Source organism: Triturus cristatus, chromosome 11 (genome assembly GCF_964204655.1).
Source record: "Triturus cristatus chromosome 11, aTriCri1.1, whole genome shotgun sequence".
Lineage (NCBI taxonomy): Eukaryota > Metazoa > Chordata > Amphibia > Caudata > Salamandridae > Triturus > Triturus cristatus.
The window spans coordinates 132312805-132329322 of NC_140594.1; the positions used below are offsets into that span (position 1 = coordinate 132312805).

Genomic DNA, 16518 nt, shown 5'->3' on the forward strand with positions numbered 1-16518 from the left:
CATCAAGTCCCTTAATACAACACTCCATAAAACACAGATCTGGCTGGCAGAGAATCATCTAAAACTAAATACCCTAAAAACTGAATTTCTCCTAATCGCTCCTCCCAACCAAACAACCACCATCCGTGAATGGATGAAGCACATTACAGCACTCGATGGTCAACCTATCATCATTGATTCAGCTAAATCACTGAGAATAACCTTGGACAATAAGTTAAATATGCAGAAGCACGTCAGCGCTGCAACCAAAGGAGCTAATTTCCAAATTAACACCTTGAGAAAACTGAAACCCTTCATACCGGCCAGTGACTTTAAACAGGCAGTTCAATTTCTAGTAATTCCCAAAGTGGATTATGGAAGTATTGCTCTTTGCGGCCTACCCAGATCAACGACCGCTCCTTTAAGAGCCTCTATAAATACAGCCGCTAGACTCATCACAGGCTCCAAAAGAAACTGCCACATCTCCCCTGACCTTCGTGCCCTCAACTGGCTTCCTTTTGAGGCCAGAATTCATTTGAAAATCGCCTGTATGACACATAAGGCCTTACAACACAAAACACTGAGATACCTAGCGGACAAATTGGTACTATCGGGTGGTAACAGATCCACTAGGAGCTCCAACAATCTTCTACTTAAACCACAACGGTTCTCCAAGAAGAAAACATACTACCGCTCCTTCTCAGGAATGGCTCCCAGGATTTGGAATGCCTAGCCCCAAGAAACGAGACTTAATCCATCCGCAGCTTTTTTCAAAAAAGAAGTGAAATCTATTCTTCTGGCCAAATTCACTTGACTCATTGATATTCCCCTGTAAATACGTGCTATTCGTGTATGTTCACCTTTACTGTATTCACCTATTTCACGTTACTTATACGTTTTTTATGTTGATATTTCTGCACTGTAAAGCGCTCTGATACCTGCAAGGGTCTTGTTCGCGCTATATAAAACTGTTAAAATAAATAAAGGTAAAAGCATTAATAGAGGAGTCGTTCTGAACTATATTAACAGATGAAACATTATCATTAGAAATGCATTTAAAGGAAATAATAGCTCTCTCGATACTTTTAGCCATGTCTCGAGAGACCAAGAAGAACGCTGGGTGGTGAGAAATGTGTGCCGGCGCAGTGATCCAACAACTTTCCCACACAGAAATGTGAGGTAATTGTGACTTTGGCTAAATTTGAGGTTTGCTGGGGATTCTGGGTAATAAAACGCTGGGGGATCCACGCATGCCACACCGCCAGCCAAGCGCTAGTCCACGCACACTGCCAGGTAAGCGCTATCCAAGCACAGAAAGACTGACTATTTTTTGGGGACGACGGGGCCATTGGTATGTTCATTCTGGCCAGCCCCCACCCCTGAACTACAAAAAAATTGTTACTGGCCTCCTAGTGGGCTTTTGGGGGCAATTGCCAGAAAGACTGAATTTATACGAAAATGTTGGTTGGGGAGCAAAAAACCTTGCCCAGGGGGCCACTCCCCCCATCCTGCTTGGGGATCGCCCTCCTGCGCCGATCCCCAAGCAGGGATTCACTAGAATTGGATTATCCCCTTTCCAATTATACCTCTCACGTGTGCCTTGGTGCTCAGGGGGCTGAGTTAGCCCCGTGAGCACTGAAGCAGTGAAAGTGAAATGAGCCGATCGCCTCATTAGCGATAATAATCGCTGACATGCAAAGTGGAGAAAAATGGGCTGCTAACTCAAGGAAACACGCATTAGCTTGTCCTTGATAATTGAGCGATATATAAATCGCCGCTTTTCGACCGAAAACGGTCACTAAAGAGGCGAAATTGGGCTTGATAATATGCCCCGTGGGGCGAAAAGGGTCAAAAGTGGCCAACCGTGAGTGACTATAGAAGAGGGTGGTGTGAAGGGGAGAACGAGAGAGACATTCAGAAGATACCTCTTTCACAGACCCTAGTCATATTGCATTCAAACTCCAAAGTGTTCAGAATGTAATAATTTTCAATTATAATTATTCACAACAAATACATAGCATTTGCTCATTTGGTTAACACTGCTAACAAGCATTGATAACGCCATTAGGTCTGGCATGTAACGCAATAACTGAAAAATCATTGAGAGGCACCCAGACACTGGTCATTGCTTTGATTTACTTGCAAGAAAGTTTTGGCGTGTCACACATCTGACAGCAGAATGTCACTGACACACGTTAAAAACAATAGAAATTTCACACATAAGCGGTCTGAAAACTTGGCACCTATGATGATGGGTTGTGGGATATCAGAGGCCACTAATCTCAACCACTGTGGCCAGCGCTTTAAATGAACTGGTACTGTCAGGTACTGATTGCCCGCACTTCTTCATTTTGAAAGAGAGAACTTGCACTTCTCAGCAGAGGTGCAATACATTCTTTTGGAGAGTACTGCCACTTCTCAGAAGCAAGCAGGTAATCTGGCATGTAGTGCCTGCACTTCTATTTTTCCATTTCAAGCGCGGTCCATAGCTGAGGCCCATTCGCCCCAGCTTGCTCAGTGGGTCCCCGAACGGGGTCTGCCGTCCTATGAAACAATACCCATCCAGAGAATATTAAATAGTAGTCTGAAATGCCTGCTAGTGGGCAGAGCCCTAGTCCCTAACAAGCAAGCACCTGCTTTCCGGCAGAAACAATTCCCACCGTGCATAGCCGACGTACCCCCTATATCGACCCCGCGTCAGTCACTCACCTCTACAGCGGTATCGTACGAGTTGGGACAGTAGGTACCTCATAAAACCGGTTGGGAGTTAAATGGGTTACACAACTCATGCACGAACTTTCCCAGGTTGCATTGCGCCACTCCAGTAAATAGACCCTATAGAGAGCTTCTTGTGACTGCCGGCTCACGGTTGCTAGCCGGTGTGTAGTACAAATAGAAGTAGCTGCACCGTCACGGGCACCCCTGACTTCAACTGTATATCAGAGGAGACGAGGCAGTAATTTAACTAAAGTTAAAGCAACAGTTGTCAGTATAGGATTTACCACAGATATGCCGTCTAATGGAGCTAGGCAGTTGAATTTGCAGCATTTCAGCATCAGGTTCAAGACAGACAATTTTAGCTTTATGGTTTTCAAATCACTACTAGGAGTAGAAGTAGGATGTAGGACATCAGAGCAAACATTCAAGAGATGGATTATAATAAAACAGAATGTTAGTAACCACAACAAGAATAACTGTAGTTGATTTACCCTACAGATACCGTACCGCGAGGGATATCACAAGATGGCCGCCGAGTTTGCGAGAAACAGAACCAGGAACTCGTGTTGATGTCCGTTTTCTGGCTGAATATGGTAACTCTGGGTCACAGCCACCATATTAAGAAGATGCAACATTGTTATTGTACCTCTTCGCTGCTGTGTGGAGATAAAAGTGCGCGAGAGGCGGTTGAGAGCCCAGCCCTGGTGAACACGATGGGGCAGATTTACAAGCCCCTTGCGCCACTTTTGCGTCACTTTTCCCATTTTAAAGGTGACGCAAAAGTGGCGCAAGGGGCTTGTAAATAAGCCCCGATCGGCCCCAGCACCATAACTAGTGTACTGCGCTGCCTGACGAGCTACTTACCATGGGGGCAGATTTATGTTCCCTGGCGCATCCCTGCAAATCAGCATGGATTCGCCAGGGAAGATGCGTCACGAAAGTTTACCCTTGCGCCACAATAGATGCGCCGCATTTACAATGCAGCGCATCGTGGCGCAAGGATAAACAGATGCGTGACGCATCTGATGGCGGAAGGTTGGCGCATTGCTGGAGTTGCATCGCAAGCGCGACGCAGCTCCAGCAAGGCTCGCGGGTGCCCTATCGTTACAATGCTGCGTCAATCCTTACGCCTGCTTCAAGCAGGCGCAGGGTTTTGACGCAGCATGGCCGTAAAAGTGACTGAGTGAAATCTTGTAGATTTCACTCAGCCACTTGTCGGAGGCGTTCCTGCGCCGGAACCCCCCCCCCCCCCCCCCTGTGCAGGTACGCCCACATGTGACGTAAGCTTTACAACGTGACGCATCTCCCTAGATGGTCACGTTGTAAATGGGGCGCAACATGGCGCAGGCCGCCGCTGCGTCACAAGAGTGACGCAACGGCGGCGTAAAAGTGGCGCAAGTCCGTTATAAATCTGCCCCTATACCGTTTTAATTTAACGAATCCCTTGAATTTTACATCTGGAGGAGTAATGTTCCGAAAACAATGAAGCCAAAATTGTACCTCTTAAATCTGAGAGTGAAATGCTGCAAGTTCAACAGTATAGCTCAGAGAAACGGCACACATGCAGTGAGAGTTATATCGAAAAATATCATTATTATCATCGTTAAATTATTTCCACGCCGGTATATAGTTACAGACCGCGTGCCTGTGACGATGCTGCTGCTTCCATTTCTACAATGCACCAGCTGCACCAAGCCCCAACATCAAACACCGGAACTAGTGTAGTGCTCGGTCCAACAAGCTACTTACCATGCAATTTCCCAGAGTCCTCTGCGCACCTCAGGGAAACCTTTGGAGCCAGAGAGCTAATCCAAATTGGAAATATAATGCTACCACATTTATTACTTTGGCTGCAGAAAGTCAACAGTACTATGCTGATGCCTCAGCACTGATACATAGTTTCCTTGCTCTCTGTAACATAAGGTAATACGACGAGGGGCCTTGTAATTTATATTAGTTCTTTAGCTTTGCGCAGTGGCAGTATCGTAGCCAATGAGGTCTAACCGAGGGGCGATTATTGCTTATTGAAAACTTTACCCAATACCCCGCTGTGGCAATTTGAAATATAGTCGCCATTGCAATTTTTGACAGTCTCTAAGGAGACTGAATATTTTCGTAGAAAAACAGATTGAACATTTGACTAATGGTGCGTACACATAACTCGTAATCGGCATAACACAGGCTTTAATGTTCTCTGAGATAAAAGGCTGTCAGGTGTGATACTGGGCTCTTCCGAGAGGTGGTGTTCTCACTCTACAATACAAACCGCTCCGAAAGTTAATGCCTGGAAGCGAAGTGGTTTGATATCAATGGGAAACAAGCATTTGCAATGCAGTAGGTCTCGCATTAAAGCAAGTTTGAGCAATTTGGCATTGTAAAGGACAATGCTTTTTATTTATGTTGTGGTTTTTAAAACATAAATAAAAGCATTGTCATTCACAATAGCTTAAACTGGTGTAAATGCGAGACCTATTGCATTGCAAATGCTTGTTATAGCAAGGCAGCTCAGTGGAACTTTTAGGTGAGAAACAGATTTCTACATTCCAAAACTGGAGTACTTTGACCTTCCCCCAGGGTGACAACAAACAGATGCTTATTTTTATGTGAACAAAAATTGCAAAACACACCACATCAGAACTTGGGTTAGTGTGAATAAATAATGTATTTTTGTGAAAAAGCTGTGGGAAAAAGAAAGCCAACTATATATTGTGGCTTAACGTGTTAAAGGCCTGCAGGGAAATGTAATGTTTATGTTTGCCAGAGAAAGCACGCTTTACCTTTCACTCCTTTGATCAGCACTGTGCAGTGCCAGTTTTCACTCATTCACGTAACCCTGGTGCGGCATTCTTAGCGAAGTAATGACTGTGGAGAAAGGCAGGGTGTGGCCACTGTTATATGTTATCATTTTTAATGCCGAATGCTATCACTACCTATGGCAGACCTTCAGTTTCCCTACAGACAGGCCGAGGGATAAGCAACACGAAAGCTGAAGATTTCAAAAGATGGATAATGTTAATGGCCATCTCTCGCAGCACTCCCGGGTCTTCCCCAACCCTCTCCTGCTCCAGGGTGAGATCAGAGGTGAAGTTCCTGGAACAAGTCTGGATTACAGGGGACAGCAGCGGCAAAGGACAGCGGCCTAAAGCATGTGTGCAATGGGTTGGGAGGAGTGGAACAGAACACATGCTGAAAGCAGTGCTGCCTTTTAGTATACCTTTAAGCGCTGCAAAACGCAGCATTGCCTGGCAGTACGGAGATTCTCCTGAGTATCTCAGTATCTGAAGCTGCCTCGTGAAAGCTGAACCTCATGGTGAAGGAAATGGAGCCGTTTCGGGTCACCCGGGTCACTAATGACCACCTCTCAGCCTTCCGTACCAAACGAAGAGTCGTTCAGACAGTAGAGAATACAAAACTAATATCTGTTTATTCAGGTACACTCAGAGTGGGGCCCAGTCTGCCCAGTCTCTAGGACTGCTGCAGAGGGACTGAAATCGACCAGCATAAAGATATATTATATACATTTCGTAACTGGGCTAGAACACGCCCATAATGGAATTTTCCAGACAAGCGCTGCAAAGCAATGGGATACGAGAAAAAAAACAATCTCAGTGCTCATTTCTTACAAGTTTACAAAGTCCAAGGTTACTCCAGGCGGGCCCGTCACCAGACAAGTGAGAGAAGTCCTGTATCTAGTGGGAAAGGTATGCACTAATAAGAACAGTCTATTCATTAGTGAAGCAAAACCCAACCTTGGGGAACTGAAACTTAGCAGAAGCCTTTTCTCGGAAATAGCAAAGGATTAGTTTCGCTCATGATTCAAAATGGCGTCTTAACAGAAAATGGTGCAGCGAATGCTAACTTACATAGGGTAATGCGCAAGCAGAAACAATTTCATTTTAACAGTGGCGCACTGGAAACAGGAGCTGGACCAGCTTGGTGCAGCAAAGGGATCCCACAACGTCAAACTAAAGCAAGATAATTAGATAGAAAACTAAAGAAAGGCGCGTCCCCCATATTACATGATACAGCTCAGCATGCTGGACTGCAACAATTAGTGGGAGGGGCTGAAATGCCTACTGTGCTCGGCAGATCTCCACAGAAATCTATCTCTATTTAACCACTGACCAAACAAGTGCACAGCGACTCAGAACACAAGCGCTAGTATTCCGAGCATTAACAAATGTTAAAAAAAGAGTGCGCCACAAGTAGGAAATGGCCTGAAACGAACTGACCCATCTATTAGGGCCAGTCGCCATGGGTGTGAGAAAAGTACCCAAAGGAAGGACAAATGACACCAATTGACCATACAAAAGAAAGGCACTTGGAAAGGCACGAAAAGGAACCAATCAAAAGTTGTGGGCGTGGCCAAATCACACAGATGGAATACTGCATGACTCCAAGACCAGCGCATGCGTGCTGACTTTTGGCTCGACCTAAAAATGAGGAGAGGGTTTGTTCAGATTTTATGGAGTGTTTGAAACAGAACAAGCTGCGCCAAAGGTGTTGGTTTTGCCTTTTAACACAATATATAATGCATATTTATAAAGTGCACCATTGACCTGAATAACAGATGTTGCCCAGCTTAACGACAAGGGCGTAGCTTCCATCGATGCAGCAGTGCAGTGGCACCGATGCCCAGAGGCCCGAGGAGGGGACCTTGAACCCTGACTATAGCTGTATTTTATAATTCAAACAGCAACAAGCGGGGCCATTTCCTTCCTTGCACCAGGGCAAATTTCTTCACCTGAAAGCGATGAAAGGCTGACTGGATCCGCCCTGATGTACAGCTGATGAGCCTAGGGTAACATGCGTGGGGGCAAAGGGTGTAGTGTAGTCGATGAGCACAGGATAATTTTACCCAATACCCTGCCATGGTGACTTGATATATAGTCGACATTGGCAATTATTGACAGTCTCTATGGAGACTGAATACTATTCTGAAAAAAGAGAAGCACTTGAGTTCTGATCTTGTGGTAAAATATATATTTGTTTAACAATTCACATAACGCCTGAAATAATTTCTTAAAATTCTGTATTGATCGGCAGGACCGTTTAGGTACGGCAGAACTTTAAAGGTATTTCCTCATTGAGGGCGCTATTTACGAGAAACTAACGCAGTGCGGTGCCGCAAGTCATTTTGCTGCGCCATGCTGCGTTAGTTTCGAGTCACAGGGATGCAACATATTTACAACAATATGTCGCATCTCTGTGCTTTCCCCTGCGCAGGAGCACAAACTGCTGCCATGCGCCGGTGCAGGGACCCTTTCACCATGGTGCATGGATGCCTGCGTCGTGTGGAGATTGTTTTTGTGCAGGAAGGGGAGCGGGGTTCGAATCTTGGCAATGACGCTGAATATCCTGTGATTCTGGGCAAATCACTTAATCATCCCGTGCCTAACAAAAATGAATGTGTGTCCTAATGTAATGTAACTGGTGCTATGTAAAGCGCTCTGATACCCGCTGCGGGTCAAGTTCGCGCTATATTAAACCCTGCAAAAAAAAAAAAAAGGGGCACTTCCGAAAACAAAAACAATCAATTGATGTGATTTCCTGTTCCAATGAGTGCTGTAAAATGCAGCACACATTGAAAGAGTTAAAAAACGAGGAGAAATGAAAACATTTCTCCTCGTTGTGCCTCGCTACGCCATCCCTGGGATGGTGTAGCATTCTGATGCAATTCCAGGTTTACGATTGCTCGTAAATCTGGAAATGCATCAGTGGACATGGGTGTTGCATGGGAACACCCACAGCAACACACATGTCACGCCCCTAACCTGCAAAGTGTTGCGTGAAAAGGGGTGATATTTACAAGCAAACGTAAAGCCATGCAGGGTGGTTTTATGTGTGCTTGTAAATATCACACAGCAGGTTGTGCTGCCGGTGCGTCACGCAACGTGACGCACCGGCAGCGAAAGGGGCATGTAAATAAGCCTCTGAACATTTTACATTTTACATATATTTCTCAGTATTTGTTCTCAACTTCTCTCCGTGGATTCGCTCTGCTCAGTGAGAGGCACAGTACGGGCTTTGTTTCTGCTCTCTGAGGTGATTTGCAGTCCGGCGCAGGGATGGGTCATTCCGCGGTCTCTTCTCCAGTTTGAATGTGTACAACCCGCCCAGAAAGTTGAATTCTGGGTGGAAAGGCATTTGTTATCAGTAGGATAATGTGGAGAGGGTTCGTTCAGATTTAATGCCGGTAAGTGGAAAAGAATTGACGAAGGGGTTTGTCTATAGCGTTTCGTTTTTGCATTTGTTCCCCAGTAAAATGGATTCGGAAACAAAACAGTACTAACTAGCATTTCAACCTGCGAAGCAGTTTTGTACTGGACAAGTCTTGATGATCTCTAAGAGACAGCGGAAGCAGCATGGTGATTCCAGTTGTCCAACAGAATGAGAATAGAACGCACTATATTTTAGACTTTAAATATTATTAGCACCTCCATAGCACAATAAAAACAAGCATTGGCATAGCCAATAGGTCTTGCCTTTGAGACCTAATAAGTAGGGCTCCCGGTTTTATGGTATTTATTTTTTTGACATTTCCATCTGTATTTATGCATATTTATTTTGGATTTTGGGAAAAAATGAAGCTGAGATTAGTATATTTCCACAATTATTTAACTTATAAATATGCATTTGTGTTTGAATGCTTGCCAGGTTTCAGCGCTATGAACACCCACAGAAGATAAATCAACGCACTTTCAGTATCAACCTTGCACATATCTACTGCTGTTCAAGCCTCTTTACTAAAATTATTTTACTTTTTAACCCCCTTACCTATCAATCTCCACAGCTACTGGCCCGGTACTCATGGTAGACAGTATTTAGAATCACTCAAAAAGCCATACGATTTCCGTTTCCATCCATGTTTAAAAATCAATACAGACAGGAAAATAAATGTTTTTCTGTCTGTATTTATCTGTAAAAATCAGTAAAAACAGAAAACAGGGAGCCTTACTTATAAGTGTTTAGCCATGCAGCACATTATCGTGGGTGCTCTGCTGCCAGGGATTGAAGAGCCCTACAGTTGCTACACACTAGGTCATGCAGTCTGATTTAGGAATCTAAACTTTTTTTTTATACCTCTTTTTATTGAAAAAAAAGGCATGTTAAATAGGTAAAGCAAGAATAGGCAGTTTGACATTATAGGCTGCACATTGAATGGTGCCCCAGAAAGTACCCATCGCCCAATGTCAGATCCCACCAGTGAAAATGTCTCTGACTCTTGATGGTTCACAAATCTCCCCCCTGTAAGTGTTCCACTGCCCCCATATTTGCGTCCATTTGTTCGGGCACCCCCTGGCTTCATAAATGGGTTTTTTTGTCGCCATACACCAATCCATATCATTGGCCCAATCCACTATCTTCGGTTGGCTCTGAGCACTCCACAACCGTGAAATGTTCCTTTTAGCAATCATAAGCCCCAATGTGACCCATGTGCGCTCCCTGGAGTTCAAATCTGTACGGTCCCAGATATTTAACAATGCCAACTTAATAGTACAGTGAATCTGTTGCCCCAGTGCTCCCTCCATCTGGCATACCACTCGTTCCCAGTACCCCATGATCACTGCACACTCCCAGAGAGTGTGAATAAAGGTGCCCTCCTTCCCACATCGTTGCACACAGCCCCCGTCCAAGATATAACCCATGCTAACCAGCAGAGGCCCCGACAAGTAGGATCTGTGGAGAAGTCTTAACTGGACCAGGTGGAGCCTAGATGAGGTGGCCATTTCACGAGGGGAGGCCACCGCCGCCCGCCACTCCTCATCGTCTAGGCCCGCAACATCGTGGTCCCATTTGGCTCACAAGCGGATCAGACGGTCCGCCATATTGTTGATGAGCATCTTGTAAATAAGGGATATGGCTTTTTCCGGTAGGTAGCCGTCCAGGATCCTGTCCTCAAGTGGGGAGGACTCCGGGAGAGCGTCACCCTTGGGAAGAACCGCAAGCAGGGCATGCCTAATTTGAAGGTATCGAAAATATTCAGACTGGGCTAGTTCGTACTCCTGCTCCAATCGGGAAAAGGGAACCACCGCACCCGACTTCCAGAGGTCACCCACCTTGGAAATACCTATAAGGTCCCATCGGTCAAAGCCCTTCGAACGGATCAATCTACCCAATTGCTCACAGTGCCAAAGAGGCGTGGCCCATGTGAGTTTACCCTCCCAGCCCAGACTCCTATTGCCCTCTCTCCATACATGCACTGCGTGCCCGGTCGGGCCTGTCAAGACAGGTCTCAAAGATCGTGTGTATAACGCACCCTCGAAACCGCCCCCCAGGAAGAGCCACCTGTCGATCCGAAAGACTGGGTCCTCCTGCGATCTATACATGCATTGGTTAATCGCTGCAAGTTGCAAGGCACAATAGTACCTCCTAATATCCGGGAGCCCAATGCCCCCATTAAACCATCCTAGCATGAGTTTGTGTGTTGCGATATGGGGTGGTTTGCCCTCCCACAGCAGATCTCAAACAATGCCGTCAAGTTCCTTGAAATACGAGGCGGCGACTGGAAGTGGGGTGTTCTGCAAAGCATATAAAAGTCTAGGAAGGGACATCATCTTGAATAGGGCCACGCGCCCCTAAGGAGTCAACGGGAGCGACTTCCAGTGTTGAACATTCGATTTAAGACGCACCAGAGGCGGCAAAAGATTATTGTCGTGGAATCTGGCTAGATCTTTGGAAACCCAGATCCCCAGGTATTTAAAGCCTTCCGCAGCCTCCGCTAATTGGCAACCCCGGGGGAATGAGGGCCGTTTGCCGTAGAGAACGTAGTGCACTGATTTAGACTAATTTATCGTATACCCCGCAAACCTACCAAACACTTGAAATATGTCCAGGACCACATTGAGGGATGCCGCCGGGGAGGTCAAGTAGAGCAAAATGTTGTCCGAATATAGCGATATGCGGTCCACCCAACCTGAAGTCCACCAAAGGCCCCTGATAGCGGGGTCCTGCTGGACCCACGTCGCTAAAGGCTCCAGGGCCAGAGCAAAGAGATGCGGTGACAAGGGGCACCCCTGTCTGGTGCCTCTGCCAAGAACAAACACAGGGGATTTGCTATTGTTGACAACTACTTGTGCAAGTGGGTGGTGGTACAGAAGCCACACCCAGTTAATGAATTCGGGCCCGAAACCCAATTTGCGGAGCACTGCGAACATGTAGGGCCATTCGATGGTGTCGAACACTGATGCGGCATCCAAGGACACCACGACTGCATCTTCCCTGATTGTGTCCACCCGGCTCAGCACTCCGTGGAGCCTGCGCAGGTTGAGGGAGGTGTTTCTCACAGGCATGAACCACGATTGATCCGGATGGACCAGGTGGGCCAGGACCCTGAGCAAGCGCGTGGCAATAACCTTCACCAGAATTTTAGCTTCACAGTTGAGCAATGATAAGGGCCTATAGGACGAACACGTATTAGCTGGCTTGCCCGCTTATGAATGATGACAATGTTGGCAATTCTTTGATCCTCTGGAAGGATACCCCCTTTTTTACTTTCTCGATACATTTTGGTGAGAAAGGGTGCAGTCCTACCCGTCGTGAGCTTGAACAATTCTATGGTCATACCGTTGGGACCCGACGCCTTCCCCCCAGGCAGGTCGTGAATGGCTTTATCAACTTCCGCCACTGTAATGTCGAGATCGGAGCACTTCTCCTCAGTAAGGAATGGCATCGAAATATCACGTAGGAAAGAGGAAGCCTCCTCCTCCATATGCATCGTGTGGGACGTGTATAGCGATTGGTAATACTGGCCAAATGCGTCCGCTATATCTTGTGGTGCAGTGAGGTGGGTTTGTGAGTCTGTTTCAATATCAACCACAATGCGCTGAGCCCTGTCCTGACGATCCAACCAGGCCAATAGCTTGCCCGCATTATCGACTACGTCGTAAATTCTGATGAGCGTGGCCCTATAGTGTGCCTTGGCGGCCTCCGTAGCTAGATCTGAGAATTCCTTAATTTTTATGTACAGCTTCTGGCGCACTTCTACCGAGTTCTGCAACCGGACAACGTTTTCTAACTCTAAAATTTCTCCCTCCAAACGGGCTATATCATCTCCCTTCTCCCTACGCTGTCCCTCCGATCTGGGCCAGGACCACCCCCGTATAACAGCCTTATAAGCTTCCCAAAGTACGTTTATCGAGTCAACTGACCTTTCGTTCTCCTGAAAGTAAAGAACCGACTCGCTCAAGACCTTGTCTCAGATGGAGGGGATCGTGAGATACCAGGGATTAATCGGTGCCACCCGGCCAGCCGTGGGCTCGCCCACCTCTAAATGACACTGAATGGGTGAATGATCCCCCTGGCCAGATGTTGTATTTCTCTGACGGTGTGAAGTTGGGGTGCCAGCGTCAACACGTAGTCTATGTGGGACATGCTACGATGGGGCCCAGAAAGAAAGGTGTACTGGAGCTCAGTTGGATGCAGGGTTCTCCAAATATTCACCAGGCCCATCGCTCCCAGAAAGCTATGGATTCATTTGCGGGAAGACGGCAAGTCCCTCTGGGGCCACCGATCGAGGGAGTCAGAGACAATGGAATTAAAGTCGCCCCCGATCAACAATCGTCCATCTGGTAAGCCAAGAAGGAGATCCCCAAGGTCAGCGAAGGCCTGAGTGTGCAGACCCGATGGTATATAAACCGAAACAAGATTGAGTGTGCGCCCTCCCAGAACTCAGAGACGGCAACAAAGCGACCCAGGGCGTCAGTGCGGACCGAATCAACGGTTAGGGGGAATGATTTCCGGACCAGTATGCCCACACCCCGGGAACCAGAGCCGAAAGCCAAGTGAGCCGCCAGCTGGAAGCCCCATCTTGACAACGCCTTGCATGCGTTCCCAAGCAGGTGGGTCTCTTGAAGGAGAACAACATCAGGAGAGTATCGCTTTAGGAATTGAAGAACCACACCCCTCTTAATCTTGTCCCCCAATCCATTGACATTCCAAGATAGTAACTTAAGCTCTTGCCTAGTCGTTGCGCCCCTTACTCCGTCTCCGAGGTACATGTATGTCCGGAGAGGACCACCCAGAAAGTCTCCCGGGGGAAAACATTTCGGTATACCATGGACTTTTTACCAACACGTACACCAACAATGTGGAACCAGCATCTGCCTTTGCCAAAGGCATTCAGATATGCCATGCCTAGTCAACAAATAAACTACAATACAAATAAAAACAATCCCCCCCAACCTCCGACAGACCCAAAAAACATTCCCCAAAGCCCCCCTTCCTGCCTCCCTGCATGGCAGTGTCAAAACCTCCCGCCCACCCAAACTAGCAGAGTGTCTATCGCCCATCCCTCAAAAACTTGTGGGTGCGTGCAACCAACCGGGCACCCGTCACTGATCAATAAGCAACTGGTAATCACACTTCACCAATGAAAGATAGTCCGGGAGCAGCAATCAGATCCCATGAAATACTGTGTGACCGTTACAAGGGGATCTGGGAATCATGGAGAGTCACAATAAGTCTGCTGTGAAAGAGTCCCCAAAGTAACCATGTCACAGTTCAGTTGCAAGGTCCTTAACTCCGAGGGGGCCGATACCCCGACATATCCTTCAGTTAGTATAGAAGCCCACCACCCTTGAAAAATGAAGCATACAGACCAGTCATTCAGACCCTCCCGTCGCTGCCTCCTGTTCTTCAGTCGGGGTGTCTCTTCCGGAGCCCCCGGTGCTCAGATCCATCCGTGCTCTCTGGGCTTGAGTGTTTTTCTGGCCTGCCGTGCGCCAAGTGTCCAACCAGTCCCAAGCCTTCTCGGGGGTGATCAAAAATCAAGCCTTCCCCTCCGATTCCACCCTCAGCTTGGCGGGGAAGAGCATGGCATATTTCAACTCTTTCTCGAGGAGCACCTTTTTCACATCCAGGAAGCTGCGCCGTTGTCGCTGAACCTTGATGGTGAAGTCCGGGAAGAAGGTGATACAGCAGTTTTGATATTCCACCGGTGGCCCCAGAACGGTGATGGATCAAACCCAGATCTGTTGACTGGGTGTGAGTGTTTGATTGGTTCTGATGCTCCGTCCATCACCACCCCCTTTTGTACCCGACCGGGCACTCTGCAAAATGGCGTTTCTGTCCTGGAAATTAAAAATCCTAGCCAACAAGAGCCGCGCGGGGGCGGGGGGGCGGGCTTCGGCCGGCCACCCAGCAAGCAGTGCGCACTTTCAACAGAGAAAAAGTTGGAGAGCCCTTTTGGTTTGAGATGGGTGGTAATCAAATCCTCCACGAACAGGTCCGCTGATTGCCCCTCCGCTTGTTCCGGTACTCCCAGTATGCGGACGTTGTTATGCCTAGAGTGCCTTCCGTAGTCGTCCAACTGCGCTTCCAGTTTTGCGGTATGCTTCTGCATGTCGTCCATGCTGCGCTGCAGTTCCATAGTGTCTTCGACCAGTAAACCCGTTTTGATCTCAACATCTTTTAAGCGCGAGTTCATAGAGCGCATATCTGCTCAGATAAGGGATACCTCCGAGGACACAGAGTCAATGCGTGATTCCAATGACGTGCGCACAGTTGTAATGGCCTCAAGAATGTCCTGCAGTGTTGGTTCTTTCTGCTTCTCACCAGACTGTGGCTTCTCCTGCATAGTGGGTCCCCCCTTTGGACTCGCGCCGGGGCCTCCGTCCCACACAAATTTGGTCAGCTTGGCCTGGACTGCCACTTTGGAGCTTCGCCCCCCTGCCATGGTGAAGCCGGATCTGTCTGTGCGCACTCCAGGGAAGAAAGGGCAAGTTCGGCCTGCACAGGTGGGCGCTGTTGAGGTCACCACTCAAGCCCCGTCGGCCAGGACCCGGCGTGGCGCCGCAGGCCAGGCGGCGCAATCACACTGGCTCCAATAGCAGACCGGGCAGCACCTCCCAGGGGGCCGGGAGGCACTCCCTTCACTAGCCCACAAATCAATCAGGGCGCACCCCCCAGGTAGCCCGGCACTCCACTAGTGCACCCAAATCGACAGCACCCCCGCAGCTTCCTACCGCAGTCCGTATGGATTCCCAGATGGCTACACCATTCTCAACATCTCGCCTGGGTCCCTCGAGGAAAGGCAAAACTCCCAGCTGCTCCTCACGTGTGGCCGCGGCCGTCCTGAAGTCCTCAAGTAGCCACTGGACTGGATTAGAGCCGGCGGGGGCGTTGTGGAGAGCCAGGGGTAGGGAGATCAATGGAGCGAGTCGCTTTACTCCGGCCGCTTCCGTCCACCAGTAGTTTGAGTCCGCTCACCGCAGTTCAAAACCACCGCCCTGCTTCAAGACACAGCGGGCGGCTTCTGGATTCACCCACCAGCCGCGAAGAGTAGATTGCAGTCTCCTCCAGCTGGCACCTGATGTGAGGCGCAACCAAGGTTCCCAGCGGCCGAAGGCAGGCAGGTGGTACGGGGGGGGGGCTCTGGGATCACGCCACCACAGAGCCCAACACAGCCGGACCCAAGCAGCAAGCACCAGTTCCAAATCGACCCTCCTGGGTCCCCGGTGACTTGTCAGCCCAATGTTACGCCCCGGAAGACAAAGGCGTCACAGCTCCGTCGGGTCACAGACGCAGGCAGCAGCTCCTCGTGGTCCAGGCTCCATGATGTGCGGCCTCTCCCCGCTCGAGGTGCGTCAGCGGTCCGATCCCTGGAACCGCTGTACAGATTCAGCCGGGACTCAGCGCAATAAACCCCCGGTATGTTCCGGCATATCCCGGTATGCAATTGTACCAGCTACTGGATCATTATTTGGCAGATATTGCTGTAAACGGACGCGCTCGGACAGAGCCGCCATTGCTCTTGGCGTTTGGCCACGCCCCTAGGAATATAAACGTGCATCAGTAAACCTTTATGGACACATTCCAAGT

At 48.4% G+C, this 16518-nt stretch overlaps 1 protein-coding gene and 1 non-coding gene across 3 annotated transcripts in view; one reads left to right on the forward strand and one right to left on the reverse strand.

Annotated features, from left to right (window-relative positions):
- Positions 1–3303, reverse strand: part of SIRT4 (sirtuin 4) — a 63453-nt gene extending 60150 nt beyond the window's left edge. The window contains exon 1 of one of the 2 annotated variants that reach the window (XM_085636396.1): positions 3205–3303. The gene's annotated coding sequence lies outside the window, so the exon portion shown is untranslated. Of the gene's footprint in view, positions 1–2688; positions 3023–3204 lie in introns of those variants that run through there. The other variant, XM_085636397.1, reaches the window with a different exon arrangement.
- Positions 3304–4660: 1357 nt separating this feature from the next.
- On the forward strand, positions 4661–4800 carry LOC146783523 (U4 spliceosomal RNA). Its single transcript, XR_014971151.1, has one exon. It is a non-coding gene; the product is annotated as a U4 spliceosomal RNA (small nuclear RNA).
- The last annotated feature ends 11718 nt before the right edge of the window (positions 4801–16518 follow it).